The sequence below is a fragment of the Lissotriton vulgaris genome, chromosome 1_1, assembly GCF_964263255.1.
Source record: "Lissotriton vulgaris chromosome 1_1, aLisVul1.2, whole genome shotgun sequence".
Lineage (NCBI taxonomy): Eukaryota > Metazoa > Chordata > Amphibia > Caudata > Salamandridae > Lissotriton > Lissotriton vulgaris.
The window spans coordinates 2,092,167,649-2,092,185,798 of record NC_141685.1 but is presented as its reverse complement, the minus strand read 5'-3'; the positions used below and the strand labels follow the sequence as shown (position 1 = coordinate 2,092,185,798).

The following is an 18,150-nucleotide window of genomic DNA, read 5'->3' as shown; positions in this document are numbered from 1 at the left end:
GAGACTTTTAAATGATCACAACAGGGATGTGGCTCTTCGACGTGCAAGAGAACTGGGCACCATTAGTTATCAGGGGCTGGAGGTGGCACTGTTTCCAGACTTTACAGTCGTGGTACAGCTGGCCCGACGGGAATTTCAGCAAGTCAAAAAGAAGTTGCAGGATATGGAAATACAGTATACCATGTTGCATCCCGCTCTGCTCAAGATAATGCATGGGAACAAGCCTCGGATCTGCATGACCAACACACATGACCCCGAAAGAGGCTATGCAGTATATGAGGCAGTTGGAGAAGGGTACTGCGACCAGGCAGGCTGGTGATGATGCAGACAATGAAGATTAGCATGTTATTGCAGGTCGTATGCTGCTCCCGTACAATACAGATGTGGTTCATTGAACGTTTGAATATTGCTGTTAATGCGATTTCTTTTCACAATCTGTATGATTCTAAATTGGGACAATGGTCGAGGGCTGGAATGTGAACTGTTATAAAAGGAGATAAGATATCTGAGTGAAGGGGAGTTGGGACCACTGGACATTTTGGGATGCACTTGTATCTGTAACGCTTGGCTGATGTTTTTGTCCTGATGGGGTTGTTGGTTGTGCTGTTATGTATAAGTACAGTGGCCTCGGTATGGCATTGGATATGGTTGGGGGAGGTGGGACGCTCAGTTCTATATTGCTGTGCTACTTTATTTTGCGACATGTCCACATCTCTCTGGCTTCTAGCAAACATGGGAGGGACCGCTGAGAGCTACATTCTGCTGTTTATCTGTGGAGGGAGGTTTATGTGCACTTGACTGTGCATTAGATTCTGTCAATGTCTAGTATATTATTGTTGGTATGATGAGTGTGGGATGTGCTCGAGAGGGAACATAGACTTGCCCCGACCCCCCTAGGTACCACCATGGGGTCGGTGGGTGGCTGGTGTCCCCCAGGAGGGAATAACCCACATATTCTTTCGACATGGGTGTAGGCCATGAGAGCACTAGCTTCTCACAATGGGTAGGGAGGGGATTTTGTTTCTGTATTTTTTGGTATTGGGGCACCTTAGCATGTTTGGAATGCTTAAATGGGTGGGGGGGTTTGTTGGGGATTTGATTCATGGTTGCTTTTTGCAGAGCAAAGTGCAGAGGCGGGTTGGTTGTATTGTATGTGATATAGGTGCAGGGGGTACAGCTCTTGTTACGGTTCTGAACATCATAGATGCTGTTGGAGTGTGGTAAGGTGACATAAATAAAATGGAATGTCAGGGGATTGAACAATCCAAAGAAAACTAGGCAGGTTCTTGCTTTTTTGGATTGGTATAATGTGCAAGTCGCACTATTACAGGAAACTCACTTAAACAAACAAGCGGCAAATAACGTTGCCACTAGATGGGCGGGTGTCAAATTTGTGTTGTCTTACTCCTCATATGCGATGGGGGTTATGATTTTGATTAAGAAAAATCTTTTGTTTGAACCGTCTCATGTGGAGGCTGACACGGACGGTCACCATTATTAATGTGTATGTCCCTAATGTAGATGACGCTGCCTTTTATGATGTTTCATGGAACAAGGTCTATAGGCTACAGCCGACCGCTAATATCTGTGGTGGCGATTTTAATGTGATCTTGAACTCGGATCAGGATAGGCACACTAAATCTGACCCAACTGTTAAGAAAGCTGCGCAGGCAGTTCAGACTGGGATACACAACTTGTCCCTTATAGATGTTTGGAGGTTGAGACACCCTTGGATACGGGAGGCTACTTGCCACTCCTTTGCACATCAGTCTTGGTCCCGCCTGGACTATTGGCTGACTACTAGTGACATAAACTCACGGGTGATGCACGTTACCAATTTGCCTAGGACACTTTCTGATCATTCCCCTTTGCTATTCACTATGCTTATACCTCGGTATACCCCGCCGCTGTTTCAGTGGCGATTGCAATCCTCAGCTCTGCAAGATGAAGTGTTTCGTGAGGGTGTCAGGGAAGCTATCACTCAGTACTTTGAACACAACTCAGGCACGGTGGAAGGCGTTCAAAGTGAAGATCCGCGGGGTGTGTATTGGTCTCCAGGCTGGGGTACTTAAGTCACTTCGGGGATCTATGAAGGCCCTTGAATTGGAGCTCCCTGAACTCGAGAGACAGTATGACGGTGAGTTGGATGTTGCTACAATAGCGACCATTAGATCAAAGATCACTGAGTATAACGAAATGGCGGACCTGGAAGTGAAACATATGACAAGACGATGGACGGCTAGATATTATGAGGAGGGAGGATGGCCGGGTAGAGCGCTGGCGGCAAAAATAACTGAACGCTGGGCAAAAAACAATACAGTCAACTAAATTTGTGTGGATGGGATCAGGCATTGTGACAGTGAGGGCATCCTAGCCTCTTTTGTTGAGTACTATGAGAGTATGTACAGATGCAGGCAAACTGCTGAGGAGTCTGAGATAGCAGACTAGCTACCTGGTATGGTTGTCAAAGGGGCAGCAGGATTTTTTTATTGCACTGCCTAATGGCAAAGCAACGGGCACGGATGGACTCCCTGCCGAGTTTTACAAAGAATATTTGGCTATCTTGGTGCCTCATCTTCAAGCTATGTTTGAAAAGACGTATGAACAACAGAGATTGTCCGCCATGCTCTTTGTATCATAAATTGTGACTCTTCATAAACCAGGGATCGGTGCGAAGCACATCGCCGTTATCATTAATGAATACGGATGTTAAAATCCTTACTAAGGTCCTTGCTACTAGATTGTAATTGTTATTGCCTGTGATGGTACTACCGGACCAGTTGGGCTTTGTCCTGACCCGCTCCACGGCGCACAATTTAGGAACGCTATTTGCAGTAATACACCTTTTGAAGCCCACACTGCCATCCAGCTGGATGCCGCAAAAGCATTTGATTCTATATCCTGGTGGTACATGCTGGCAGTGCTACATTGTATGGCGGTGCCTTTTATATTCCCTAATTGGGTTAGGCTGTTGTACACAGTGCTGGTGGCTCGTGTTCGCTTAAATAGTAGAACCTCGGATGCAATCCCGATTGTGCGCGGGACGAGGCAGGGCTGCCCCTTATCGCTGCTCCTTTTCGCCCTTATGTTGAAGCCACTAGCCCGCATCCTGCGGCAACGGCATGCACAGGCAGCGCTCCGTTTTCAACAGCGGCCCTTCGAGGTGTCAATGTACGCCGACGATAGGGTCCTATATGTCCGTGAGCCTGAGGTGCACTTAGAGAAACTGATAAGGGGAATACATTAGATTTGAATGGTACTCAGGGTTGGGAATAAATAAAGTCAGTGTTTTTTTCTTTAACGGAATGTACGAAATGAGTGTATTTAGAATACCCCGTGATATGGAGTGATGAGCCTGTCAAATACCTGGGTGTCTGGGTGCGCAAAGATCCACAGACTGTTGTACGCGAATACTATGGGACTGCTATAGTTAAACTCGAAGACAGAGTTGCTAGGTGGATACAGCTCCCATTGACGTTTGCAGACAGGGTGGCGCTGATAAAAATTATTGTCCTCCCGAAATTTCTGTATTTATTTGTCAACATACTCGTTATTTTGCAACAGCATATTTTTAATGTATTGCGCAGGATATTGATCACTTTGGTCTGGGGGGTTAAAAGCCGCAACTCAAGTGGGAGGTTCTGACGCTGCCGTACGAAAAGGGTGTGTTCCGTATGCCAGACATGAAATTGTATTATTTGTGTGCGCAAGCGCAATATGCGTCATATTGGCAGAATGCACCGCCCTTCACACCACATGTGGCGGTTGAAGCGGGTGCTTTACACCAGATACCGTTGAAAGCAATGGTGGTTAATGATACCACGGTCTTCTAGAAAGATGAGATCGACACAGTACACTGCACGAGACATGCGTGGAGGGAACTTGGGAGACAGGCTGGGAGGTTGCCCCTGTTTGCGCCAGCTATGCCGCTGCTCCACCATGGGCAGATTTCTGTGACGTGTGAAACAGGGGCATTGAAAATGTTGCAGTCTGTGGATAAGTGCACTATGGGGGATATGTTTTCAGGTGGGGAGTTTATTGGATTCCAGGCCTTCTTGAGAGATGGGGGAGGCTCGGTTATGGCTACCTTTATATATAGTAGGCTGAGGGCTGCGATTAAAGCCTTATATCCCAGCTATCCTGCTGAGCCCCCTACTCTTACGGCGCTACAGCGTATTTACGTTGCAAAAACTAAGGCGAAAATGATCACCCATTTATATAATGCCTCGCAAGCTGACCAAGTGGATGGGAGTGTGGGCCCGTTGGATAAATGGAACGCTATTTTGCCACAGACACTGATGGAGGATGAATGGGGCACATGTTGTAAACTGACTAGCCAATTCACTACTAACAGGAATTTGCGCCTGATTCACTATAAATACGTTCATGAAATATATTATACGCCCGCGCAACTTTTTAAATATGGGCTTAGGGATTCTGATAACAGTAGACACTGTGGGGCAGAGGCAGCCGATTTTCAACATCTGGCATGGAGTTGTGGCGGGGTAGTGGATTTCTGGGGGAAAGTAACAGAAGCATTAACAGCTTTGGTGGGTGAACCTGTGCTTTGTACCATGCCTATCTGCCTCCTTGGCAATGTACTGCATCTTAAAGCGTGTATTCGCAGGCTAGTGGCCTTGGCACTACTGATGGCCAAGCACAGAGTATCACTACATTGGGATGGAAAGCCTGCGCCTAGATTTCCGCAATGGCTGAAAGATGTTGCCTTTTGTCGTGATCAGCTCTTGTGCTATTGGGATGAACTGCCAAGTGCCTCTAGACCTAGGGACATCTGGGGTCCGTTTACTGCATATGTCGTAGCTCAATCACCTGACTGATGGTATCATGTATACTTATGTGATGGTTATTTGTGTATCCATAAAATATCTGATATTCTATGCCAAAATATTTCTGTGGGGGGGCTGCGCCTCTTTGCGGACGAACCAATATGTACCTCTGTACTCTGTACTCTGCAATGTATTATTGATGAATATGTCTCTTGATGTTGTGTTCTCATGAAAATAAAAATAAAACTTTAAAAGTAAAAAAAATACAAGTCTGGGATACCCCAACCAGAAAGAGTAGGAATCACAGCAAATTAACATAGGTAATGCACCTGCTACACAAGATTCATGGAAAACACTTAACACCGTTAGCAAGAAGATTTTATATCCGACACCTTCCCTAGTGTCCACGGGGACTGGAGTTGGAATATAAAATTATACTTACCACTATCCAGCACCTCAAAGCGATATGCGTTGTAACGGTATTCGTTGTAAATACCGCGTTGTAAAGGTATGCGTGGTAATAGTATGCATGCTAACGTCATACATCCTAAAATAGGTCATGGAGATCTTAGCTGGCAGTAAGTGTGTGACAACCAATAACGTTGCTTGTTTGGCCATTTCTCTTTGCACTGATTGTGGAGCTCTTGGCATATACACTTTGAATAATAATGAAGAGGCAGAATAAACAGATAGGATGTAACACACATTTTTCTGAAAATTTGCATGGGGAGATGGCAGAGTCCCCTGCAGGATATTGTGAGCATGCACCAAATTTGTGCTGTACCAAAGAGGGAGTCTTTGGGATGTATAAGACTTTTTTTGACCTTGCATGTGTTAGACATTTTTTTGGCATGAACACATCATGAATGTTTGCTGAGGACACATTTAATTAAGACACTGGGACACAGAGAGGTGATCTATGGCCGTTAGTGGTGCACCATGCCTGATCTCCCTAGCAAGCATGAAAACAATTATATTACTGATTACACAAGACTGGCAGTGGTGGCAGAGAGGACATTGATAATGGCAGGACAGGCCATTTCTACTTGTTATATCTGTAACAAGAGGGGAGAGAGAGAGACTATAGGGGATTAATTCTCCCTGGGCAACATAAATAAACAAAGTAGAATCCACTAGGGATCAGGAGAGTGGTCCCTACTATGGTGGGGAGCACACAGTGTTGTTTTCGTACCCCTCACACACCAAAAGGACCCTTGGTGTCATTCTACCATCATTGGGGTCTTCGCACCCCTCTACGGAATGCGGCGTGCTGCGGCCAAACGTTTACGCGGGAGCACCCTATAGTGTTGACTATCTGTAGTGGTGTGTGGGGTATAGAACGTGAGTGGTGGAGTGGTGAAAGTGATGTTAAAAAATACCTGGCTCCTGGGGTTGAAAAAACTTTAATTAAGCCCCCGGCTGTATTATTAAATATTTAATTTTTGTATAATACACTTTCAAATACATATCACATGTGAGTAAGGTGGGGAATTAAGTGCTTTCCCATCCTGAAGAAGGAGTTTGATACTCCGAAACATGTCCATGTCGACGCACCAGAGAGGTAGCTGTACTTAACTAAACAGCAACTACCTCGCAGAGCACGTTTTTTAATAATACCATGTGAAAAATTACAAACATAATATACAGAAGTGCTCATTATAAACATATAAATTAGAATATGCTGTACAATATCTTCACAGCAAGAACCAGTTGGATTGAGGTATATGTTTCTGCAATCTACAAACCTTGCAAAAACAGCCCAAGAAATATATAGCGGAGATTATTTAATGAAGTCCATTAACAGCAATTATAGGTGGTGCAGATGACCATCGGGCTGCAGGCATCGTGGTCTCCCCAGACATTTTCTATGAGGATAATTTCTTTTTTTGTGCAGTTTTATTTAGCACAGACTCGAACCAAAGGTGTTGGAGAGCTTTACATGAGAACCAGTTACATTAGACAAGAAGCATTAATTTTTTGTAGGCACGGGAGAGATTATGTTATTTGTCCAGAATTGAGCCGATGCAGAGACCCCAGTTCCACAGTTCCAAAGCCAACAGCTCTGGCCTCTACACAAAATTCATGATGCATTTTTAGACATACATCTATATGTAACAATTAAATTCAATACATTTTTACAGACCCCTGTAGCATACCCTGATTTTGGGGAGTAAGCTGGATCATCCATTCAACCACTAATGCTTTCATCTGTTTTTGGTAGATTTGATCACAGTGATGATAATTCTTTTAAATGTTTTTAATTGTGATTCAGAAGCAGATATTTGGATGCTTCTCCCAATACCTGCGTTTAAAACCGCTAGATTTTTAAGCAAACTACCAAGAGAGTGTTTGATTGCATTTCACCTCGTTTCTTTGAAGACTACTTGGGAATGATATCATGCCTCATTTAATATATAAAGTTTAGAGGTAAATCCATCTTGATTACCTCCCATCTCTGGTAAGTGCCCCACAGGCTAGCATTTCCCTTCTCTTCTTTTTTGACAGCAGATTTATGCCTCTTACCTTTTTCAACAATCTATTATTGTCCTCTTTCAGAGTCTGAAGTAGCATTTTTCCATAATGTGCTACGCTACGTGTCTCTCCTAATCCTGACGAATATTCAGAAATATAAGTTACTTTACACATTTCACTTATGTGATCAAAACCTCTATGCTATATATTTCATAGGCTATGTTTTCGAGATATGTAGAAAGCAGACAAATATATTCTCAATACAATGTTGTCGTGTTCTGAAGACATCATGTACCCAGTTATATAATTTGTGATTAAAATGGACACTTTGCACCACAACTGTTACTTTTCGCATGCACCACGCCATCTTTATTTTCTGAAGGACTACTAATGTATAATTTCTTTGAAAAATCATAGAAAGCCTATGGATGCTCACTTTGGGCTATCTGCTGTAGTTGTGCAAATATTCATCACTTTGCAAAGATTTTTTGTAGATTTAGAAAAACATTATGTAGTACTACCAGAATAAGTCCTTACAAACCCTCTGTCACTTGTTATATATAGCCTGGTTCTAAGGACTACAAGGTTACTCAATTTTTACTGATCATTTTTTGTAAAGCTCAGCTTACTCATTAGCGTTCACAAATATCCAAGTTTATCATTGAAAACAAATATCTAAACTTTCAGCAAACATTCTCTATCTTCTGTTTTGGTGTTCCTTAATTATTTTGATTGATTGTTTCTCGGGTACTGGCCATAGATTTAATGAGTATTATGTTTTATCCACTTTCCTTCACAGTGCCAATCAAGCCCAGTTTTAACTGGATATGCTGGTTTACTCCAATATATATAGCAAATAGACCTTCCTTTCTTGGGAATAGATAGGAAAGGCTAGTTTACAGCAGTAGACACTTCTGAAAAGTGCTGAATGCTCTTTCCCTTGAGGGGATTAGCAAAGGGGAAGATTCATTAGCAGTCAGAGTAGCCCTTTAGAGACCAAGAAGCAGGGGCAAGCAGGTACTGTCCTTAATCCTCCTTCAGGGAGACATTTCTTTTCAACAGCAGTCTTCGTTGCCTGTTTTCTTGTCTACTTGATCCAAAGAAGCACTCTGTCTGCAAGGCAGTTTGGGAAATGATTTATAGTGAGACCCTGCTGCTAAATGGTTAAATCTCACTACATCTATCATTAGAGAATGCTCATACAATACCCCCTTGTCTTAATCAGCGCATCCTTCGCTTTATGACAAGATCAATCCCACACACCACTGAGTCTGGTTTCCTAAGGTTGGCACAGGGATGCTGTTCCAGTCCCTTTGTGGACTCCTTAGTAACACCCAAGTTCGCACATGTCAATCTCTATAAGCCCTCTCCTGCTAAAAGTGAAGTCATCCCTCCAATACTGTGAATCCCTCCAATACTGTGAAGTGGTTGGATGGCTGTGGGATGGAACTCTTTCCTTCACAGGGACCAACTACTGGTGCCATAAACTGATAGGTAAGTGCCAGCCGAAAAGATAGGTTATTTCTTGTGGCTGACGTGTCATAAGGGCCACCTTCTCTTTGCCAGATGAAGCGGTGAGCATGAGGTTTTCCTAACCTATGTGTACTCGATTTGATCTTCATCTCATGATGTTTATGATGATTTGATTTCAGTAACCACAGCCATTATATTATGAGGGTGAGGTAAGCACACGCGTAGTGCAACTGGCATGATCACACTAATTGTCACCCAGAAGAAATATCACTAAATGTCACTTTGCAGAAATATTTTAAATGAACATATTTTGCCTTTCCAGACCCAAATGTCCAACGAAATCATGCCCTGGAAACTGGCTGTTTCATATGACTGGTATGCATGAAAATGCATCTGCCGATAATCATTCATAAACACTTTCATATATATGTTGGTTTAAAGATGATTTTAATATTTTCTAGAAAAACATATTTAAGGATCACCGTTTCTGAAGAAGACTTAAAAAATGTGGAATTAAGCCCTATATCCAGAGATGAACTCTTCAAACTGGGGACATCTTCCTGCTTACCATCCCTCAAATTTTTCACACTCATTTGGATGGCACCGATGATGTGGAACTCTCTTCCTACTCAATTTTACTCAGAAAACCAATAACTTAAAGTTCCATTAAGGCATAAATCCTGGTTATGCCAGTATATCAGATCCTTCCTCCCAAAAAGAGTCTGCATTTCACTTTTCAAAACCCAGTTTGTATGCATGGAAATGCAAGTTGGAATTCCAATGTTTTTTATGAAAGGGAAACATATGTTCTTCCTTCCAAATTTCTTAGAATTCCCAATTGTAGGAAAGTCATCCTTTTTGCCCTAATAACCGCCATTTTTTTGACTAACTGATGCTGGTGGTTACTTACTCTGAAAGTGCCCTGGGCTCTGCTAACCAGGCCCATGGCCAGTGCTCTGTCCTCTAAAGCTATATGGTACATGGTAAAATGCTAATTTGCAAATATTATCTACCTGTAAGTCTCTATTATATTGTAGGGAATGTAGCTTAAGAGACCACAGTGGACTTAATGGACTTAAGTGTGCATTTCTGAATTGTCAAATATTGTTGTTGAGCTAGACCTGCATTTGGAATTAAAAGTACTGCCAACGTACAAAACTACCTTTTTATTACATTTAAGTCACCCTAAGGTCGGCCCTTGGTGCCCAAATGCTAGGGTGCATTGTTATAAAAGGAACGGACAATATAAAATATGATTTATATGCCCTAGCAAGGAAAAACAGCCAAAGTCATGTTTTCCTATCGTAGCACTGCTAGACCCTGAGACTAACATGAAAAGGGTTTATTAAACTTAATAATGTCTAACATTTGATTGGAGCTGGCTATACATATCATTCAAAGTATCAAAATAATGGTTACAACAAATCCAACCATTGCCAAGGGAAGAATTATCATAACTATTACAGGAAAGTAGTTTTAAAAATTACTATCCCAAAGTTACTTAAAGCCTCCTTGGTAGCAGCCTCTTTTGATTGGTCAGTCTTTTACAGCCTGACCCAAGCTGCTACCTACGCTGGCATGCAGAGGCCTGTGAGTGCGACAATGCACGTAAAAAAATCTGAAGGATTCAGATCAAGAAAACCTAGCTGACAGATAAGATATTTCCAAATTGGGTATGTCTTAAGGGAAACAGAATGGGCGAAGGGAAAAAAACTTTTTTTCTTTAGTCCCCTCACTCACCGGAGTTTCCTCACGGTGACATGCTTCATCATAGGGGCTTCCCAACCCGCTGCGGGTTGAGGCGTGCTGCGACTAACGATGTTGCGTAGGAGCACTTTTTTTGTGTGGACTATGTGTCATGTCATGTGAAAAAGGGGAAAGTGAGTGGAGTTGTGAGGGTTAAAAATATCCTACTAGTGAGCTAAACAAACTTTATTCATGCGCCTAGCGGATATATTAAAAGTGGGGTGGTTTACTAGGTGGGCTGGTTCTATTATGAAAAACAGCACCCTAGTAAAAGGTCAACTAGTTTCGAGCTGTACCCCTCAGCTCTTCTTCAGGACTTCACAGGGTCCCGCCCTGTGAGTGCCACTCCAAAAAATTGAAAGGTATGCCTATTTTAATATGAAATTATACATACTATTTTTTCTGCAAAACAATGGCATATCTGTAAAGAGAAAAGACATTTCAAATGTTATAGGCTCAGAGCATTTCTTTTCTGTACTCGCATTAAAAAGAGTCTATAAGTTCAAGATTCAGAGGTGTCTTGTGATAATCACAGAGAATAGCATTGTGTCCATAGAGACGGAGTCGTCTAAACTTGCACCATTTTTACATGCACCCTTAAAAATGAGTGGTCCCAGATGTCGGAACACCCAATGTAACATACTGTGAAGGTATTTACATTTAAAACACAAAAGTAGCGCAGTGTCTAAATACAACACAGAACATGACGGTCACAAACACAGAAGAAAAAACATACGTTTTAAGAGGCTAAACTGGGCCTCATGGTCAATCCCGGGAAGGATATGGAGTCCCCGTAAACACCTGTAAGGTGGAGTGATCATGGGTTAATTTTAGTCTTACCATGTAGGTTCGGGTGTACCGCGTATTTCAAAACGCGGTCCTCGTAACACATCCTAGATGTTTAGAAAGATTCTTACTTGTTACGAGACTCTTTTCAGGCGGAAAACCTACTCGGCTTCCCTTGAGACCGGCGGACGCTGTCTCAGTCTCGCGGGGAGAATATCAAGCTTCCCCGATCGTGGTCTGGCTTCCGGTGGGTAGCTGGACCGCGTATGCTGAACCAAGATGGACGTCCGTATTGGAACCAAACGGTGGCCATCTTTGAATACTCACAAAGGGGATAAAATAAAATAAATAAAGTAACATGTACAGACAACGAAAAACACAAAGGGACCCCCGATTGTTTTCAGGAATGTTCATTTTACATTCTTTTCATGTGGAAGATAGAGGTTAAGATTATCAGGTCGTAGTCATTCTCAAGGGGTGTATTTATGATGTTACAAAAAAGACCTTTTACATTATTATGATTGTTTTGCCAAGAGGCCCCAGGGAATGGTATCGTTTAATCCCTTGGTATCAGTTTTCAATTTGTACACCCAACGTTGTTCTTTTTCTAGAAGACGTTGTTCCAAGTTATCCTGTCCATGTAGTTTGTCGAGGATCACCCACTTCATGTCATTTGGTGTGTGGTTACATTCAATAAAATGGGATGTCATTTTTGTCGTGTTCTTTTTTCGTCTGATATTGCTTTTATGTTCTACTATCCTGGTACTGGCTTTTCTGGTTGTCATGCCAATATAGTGTAGGTTACAATTACAAGTAATCATATACACTACACCCGAGGTGTTGCAATTGGTGAAGTCTTTTATTTCCCAAGTCATATTGTTATTGAATGTTTCTTCGTGAAACTTGTCAAATGGCAGACACCACAGTCTCCGCATGGATAATGTCCTGTAGGTACTGTGCTGATTGTTCTTTGTTTTGGGTTCCTGTTTTCCACTTTCGGACGAGTATGGACAAGGTAGTCTTTCAGATTGTTTCCTCTTTTATGACTAAACATGGGTTTAGGTATATCTAGAGTCCCACAGTTCAGGGTGCGCCAATGTTTTTTGATGATTTTGGTTACTTTGTTGGAGGCAATGTTGTAGGTGGTAATACATATAGGTCTCTTCTCAGTGGAATCTTTGATTATTTTTGGTTCCAATAATGCCTCTCTATTGTTGTTGGCAGCTCGTTTTTTTGCTTTTTTTACCAGGTTCTTTGGGTATTGACCGTCTAGCAGTTTTCTTGTAAGGTCATTGGCTTGTTGGTTGAATGCTTCCTTAGAACTGCAGTTTCGCCTTAGTCTTAAAAACTGGCCAAAAGGTAGGTTCTCTTTCAAATGTCTCAGATGGAAACTGTCGAAAACTAAAAGGCAATTTCTTGCCTTTGGTTTGAAATGAGTGGTTGTACTGAGGGAGTTGCCATTGACCATGATGTTTAAATCCAAAAACACCAACTGTGACTTGCTCATAGTGTGTGTAAACTTAAGGAATGGATCCTGTTGGTTGAGCCGTATTAGGAAGTCTTGTGCCTCTATCTCCGTACCTTCCCAGATGAGTAGGACATCATCGATGTACCTTTTCCAAAGACTCACATGTTGTCTGTGAGGATTCAAGTCACTGAGGATTTTTCTTTTTTCTAGTTGGTAAACGTATAACCCCGCTACGCTCTGCGCAAAAGTACTCCCCATGCTAGTACCATGGGACTGCCGGAATAGGGTTTCTTCAAAACGGAAAAAAATTTCTGTTAAAGCCAGGCGACAGCATTCAAGGACGACATGGCGAGGTGTTTGGTATTCCCATACTTGTTCAAACAAGACATCTTCCAATATTTGTAGTGTCTCTGCGTGGGGTAAACTCGTATAAAGACTTTCCACGTCTAATCCAATCAGGATATTTTTCGTGGGGTCGAATGGTAAGTCTTGAAGTACTGTAAGGACCGATTTTGTGTCCTGGAGGTAGGTGTCTGTTGATTGAATCAGTGGTCTCAGGAAGGCATCGGCATATTTTGATAAGGGTTCCAATATTGATCCTATGCCCGATACTATCGGTCTACCTGGAGGGTGTGTTATGGATTTATGAATCTTTGGTATTGTGTAGAAGTAAGGGGTTACTGGATTCGTACTTTCTAAAAAATCTGCTTCTTTTTTTGTTAGCCAGTTGTTGGCAGTTGACTCTTCCACTAGATATGCAATCTCTTTTTTAAGACGATTCGTAGGGTCTTCTGTGATTTTCACATAATTCCTTCTGTCAGATAGGAGGTCGAGACAGACTTCTCTGTAGGTGGTAGTGTTCTGCAACACTATCGCACCCCCCTTGTCCGCTGGTTTCACTGTTATCTCTTTTATGGATGTGAGTTTCTTCAGCGCTTCACTTTCTACTTTGCTGAGGTTGTGAAAAACTTTTATAGTTCTAGGGTCAATGTCATCAATGTCCTTCATTACCGCTTTTTCAAAGGCTCACACCTCTACAGGAAGGTTTGCACTGGGGGGAGTGAAGGTAGATTTTTTATGTAGACCCGTGTCGGTGGTAGGTAGGTTGTTTATGGGTTTATCTTTGAAGTAGACCTGTAATTTTATTTTTCTTATGAATTCGTTCATTTCACGGGCTAGGAGGAACTTATCCATACTGGGGGTTGGAACAAAACCTAGTCCTTTTTTCAGGACCTTTCTTTGTATGTCCGTGATCTGAATGTCAGATAGATTTACCCCTAAACTGGTGGTTTGCTCGTTGTTGGTTGGTCCACTGGTCCCATGCTCCTGGTGTGACTCCTGGATGTTTCTAGTGGTTGAGCCCATTGGACTTGGTGTTTTTCTTGTTTTTCCTCTTTGTTGACCCCGGCCTCTCGATAAAAAAGGCTGCTGTTGTTGTTCTTGTCTTTGTGTATTATCCCAGAAATTGTGTGTTTGGTGGGGGTATTGTGGTGGAAAACCTGGTGGTCCATAGAAGAAATGATGAGGTGGTGGAGGTGGACCATATGAAGAAGGGCCAAAAAATCCTGGCCAGTTTGGGTTGTAACTACCTCTATTTCTAAAGCGACCTCCCCTGGGGCGTCTGGTTTTATTGCGATTGTAGTTCTCACTGTTATTGGAGTTGTCTGATCCGGTGCCAGAATTATCTGAATCCGTATTATAGCCTGGGTTTCTATTAGGAGGGATGTAATCATCTTTTGTGTATGGGTATATTTTTTCATGAGAAAAATGTATTAGATCTTTCTTGAATTTATTGGTCTTCGTGTCTTTTAGACTTATCTCAAAGTCTGCCATTTGTTTATTCAGTTCATCCAGGCGTTTTTTGAGGTCAGTTACATCTTGAAAGGTCTTCAATTGTACCTCAATTTTCAGGGCCTCCACTTTCATCTCCTCACCTAATCTTGCAGCAGTTTTTATTATCAAAACGAGCCAATCTCTGGTGAAATGCCAGGAGATTAGTGACCAGTCAGTTTTAAATTGTTTGTCGTGCTGAAAAATGAACGGTTCGTTCCTTACTATTAATCCCCTTGGTGCTGTATTCGCCCTCAGGTACTGCCATCATAACACCATGTATCAGAGTTTTTACTTGATTTCTTTTGAGTTCCGTTAATTCATCCCAACACTGATTAAAATCATCTGAGTCCCTATGTGTGTTGTCTGTAAATGGAACTATTGATGCCATGACTCTCTCAATTTCTTCCTCTGAGAAAGTAAGACCCGTGATTTCTGCCATTGTTTTTACCCTGCGCTAACAAATTGTGATACTGGTAAAGTAAATGAATAAACTCCCACAGCTTCACGCTGAAATTTACAAAATTCAAAAAGAGGGGGGAGGTAGAGGAGGACCCAGGCCAGACTCCATTTCCTTGTTCCCCAGCCAGATGGGAGCCCCCTAAAAGATTAGGGTAGGGGCTGGAAGGGGAGTGTAGTCAGATGTTAGCCATACCTTTGGTTTGGGTTACACAGACACACACACACACAGGAGAGATTGTTACCAATTTGATTTATGGGAGAACAGTGCATTCTGGGTGAAAACATCGCAGGAAGTTGTCATAGCAGAGGGAGCCAGCTTTACCCCTATTTGTTGGATAGTCCCCATCTCCTGTCAGCACAGAATATAGTAAAAATATTGAATAGCTTTGACAACCAGGACCTCCCCACTGCACTAGCAACCTCCTCAACTGACTCCCCTCGACAGACCCAGCTCAGCTGGACCCCAATCACCACAGCCGACACCCTAAAGAGCATGAAAAGCATCCACTCCAGAGCACCATCGGACCCTGCCCACACCGCATCATCCACAGAGCTGCCCCCCGCATCGCACCAGAGCTATGCCAAACCATCAACTGCTCCTGCCTTTCCCGATGACTGGAAACACACTGTAATCAACCCACTCCTGAAGAAACCCTCCACAAACCTGACAGACTTTAAGAACTTCAGTCCTATCTCCATGCTCCACTTCCCAGCCAAAGTAATTGAAAAAAACGCCAATAAACTAGTCGATTTCATCGAAACAAACTACATTCTGGACTTCTCCCAATCCGGTTTCCGAAGCAATCACAGCACAGAGACTGCCCTACTCGCCGCTACCGATGACATTGGCTCCCTCCCCAACCAGGGCGAAACCGCTGCCCTCATCCTCCTGGACCTCTCTTCAGCATTCAACATCGTCTCCCACCACACCCTAACCACTGGACTCCATGATGCCAGCATCCACGACAAGGCCCATAACTGGATCCGATCCTTCCTCACAGGAAGAGCACAATGGGTCAGACTTCCACCATACCTCTTGGAACCAACAGAGACCAACTTCGGAATGCCCCAGGGCTCCTCTCTCAGCCCCACCCTCTCCAATGTCTAGATGTCCTCCTCTCAACCATCGTCAGGATCCACAGACTCAAAATCATCACCTACGCTGATGACATACAGCTGATCCTCTCTCTCATCAACAAACCAAATCTCACCAGGCGCAACTTCCAAGAAGGGATGAAATCTGTCACCTCATGGATGAAGAACAGTTGCCTTAAGCTCAATTTCAGACAAGACAGAAGTTCTCATCCTGGGATCCACCCCCTCCACATAGAATGATACCTGGTGGCCCTATGCACTAGGAACTCCTCCCACCATGACGGACCTCAGCATCATACTAGAAGCATTGATCACTCCACCCAGTTCACCCTGGCCACCGTCCCACAGATTCGCAAGACCAGAACTGGGGGAAAGTCCTTCTCCTTCCTCGCTGCCAAGACCTGGAACATCCTACCTCTCCACCTCAGACTATCTCCCACGCTACCCCAGTTCAGGAAGGACCTCAAGACCTGGCTCTTCTAATTACCCCCACTTTTAGGCGGATCTGCTACCCTCCTCCCTCCAGCACCTTAAGGCCCTCACTGGAGAGTAGTTGCGCTTTAACAACCCTTGATTGATTGACTGATTGAAGAGCTGCAAGAGATCCTCAGATCACTGTCTGGAACATCAGAAAAAGAAGGACTGCCTTGTTTGATCCTTGGACTACACAACAGAAGGCTTGCACTCAGAGTCTCTACCTGCTGTACTCACAAGGCCCCATAAATAAAGGACTTTGTGAGACTCAAAGAAAAAGGAGTGGGCTCCCATATGAGAAGCAGGTACAACAGAGCAGGAAGAAATCACCTGCCAAGCGGAAGAGGGGATCAACCAAGCTCACCACTTACAACTGGATCTTTCCTGCACTGTGCATTGTGGGAGATTGAGTCCTAGCCTCCAAGAGGCAATCCAGAGTCTCTGGTCCTTTATTTGGTGCTACTGGATGCTTGTTTTCTCCAAAGGAACCAAGAAACTACAAGATTTGAGAGTTTGGGAACATGCTTTAAAGTGTAAGAGAAAGCTCTGGGAGGGACCAGCTCAATGTTGAGAATTTAGCCACCAATATCGATACACCTTTTGGATTGACCTTGCTGCATCGCCTTGCTGAAAAGTTCCAGGAGAGCACAACTCCACACCAAGAGAGAAGCCGTCAACGACTGCTTCTAGACTCTCTTCACTGTCGACATCTAATGTTCGACACCCGGTATTTCACTAAACCACCAAGCTGTAGCAGGCTGCAGTCATTGACTTGAACTTTGGTGACGAGAACTTGCCGACAAGCTCATTCTCGAGGGAAAAGCTCCCCAAAAAATTCTAAGGGCCTGATTATGAGTCTAGTGGATGGGATACTCTGCCACAAAAATGACAGATATCCTGTCCACCATATTACAAGTTCCACAGGATATACAGGAGAGGAGTTGACCCAACGGCTAGGGCGGCCGACATCAAATCTGGGTAACTGAGTTCGAGTCTCGGCAATGACGCTGAACATCCTGTGATTCTGGGCAAATCACTTAATTTTCCCGTGCCTAACAAAAATGAATGTGTTTCCTCATGTAACGTAACTAGTGCTATATAAAGTGCTCTGATACCAAAAACCTTCGGGTCAAGTTTGCGCTATACAAAACTCTGCCAAAAAAAAGGAAAATAATAGAACTTGAAATATGGTGGATGGAATATCTGTCACGTCATGTTTGTGACGGAGTATCCCATCCGCCAAACTCCCATTCAAGCCCTTAGTCCAAAGGTAAACTTTTGACTGAGGCCTAGCCTTCAACCTATCCATCCAGCTCTCCATCGCGGTTGGCCTTCAACTTTAACTTTGCTCCAGACCAGCGAGACCAGATCACCGTGAGTGGACTTTAGGATTTAGGCTTTTTGACGCTATAATGCACAATACCTCTGGTTGCCTACATTAGATTATTGTTGAGTTGGTGTCATTTTAAAGACAAAAATATTTCCTATTTTTATAAATTGGTGTTGGATTTTAATTGTATTGTCTTTCACTTGCTTGCTTTTTTGGTGGTTTAAATG

The 18,150-nt window shown here is 43.2% G+C and overlaps 1 protein-coding gene across 1 annotated transcript in view; it reads right to left on the bottom strand.

The window, feature by feature from the left end:
- The window catches only part of ANO2 (anoctamin 2), a 1,660,301-nt gene that overhangs the window by 916,992 nt on the left and 725,159 nt on the right, over window positions 1-18,150 (bottom strand). The window lies entirely within an intron of this gene.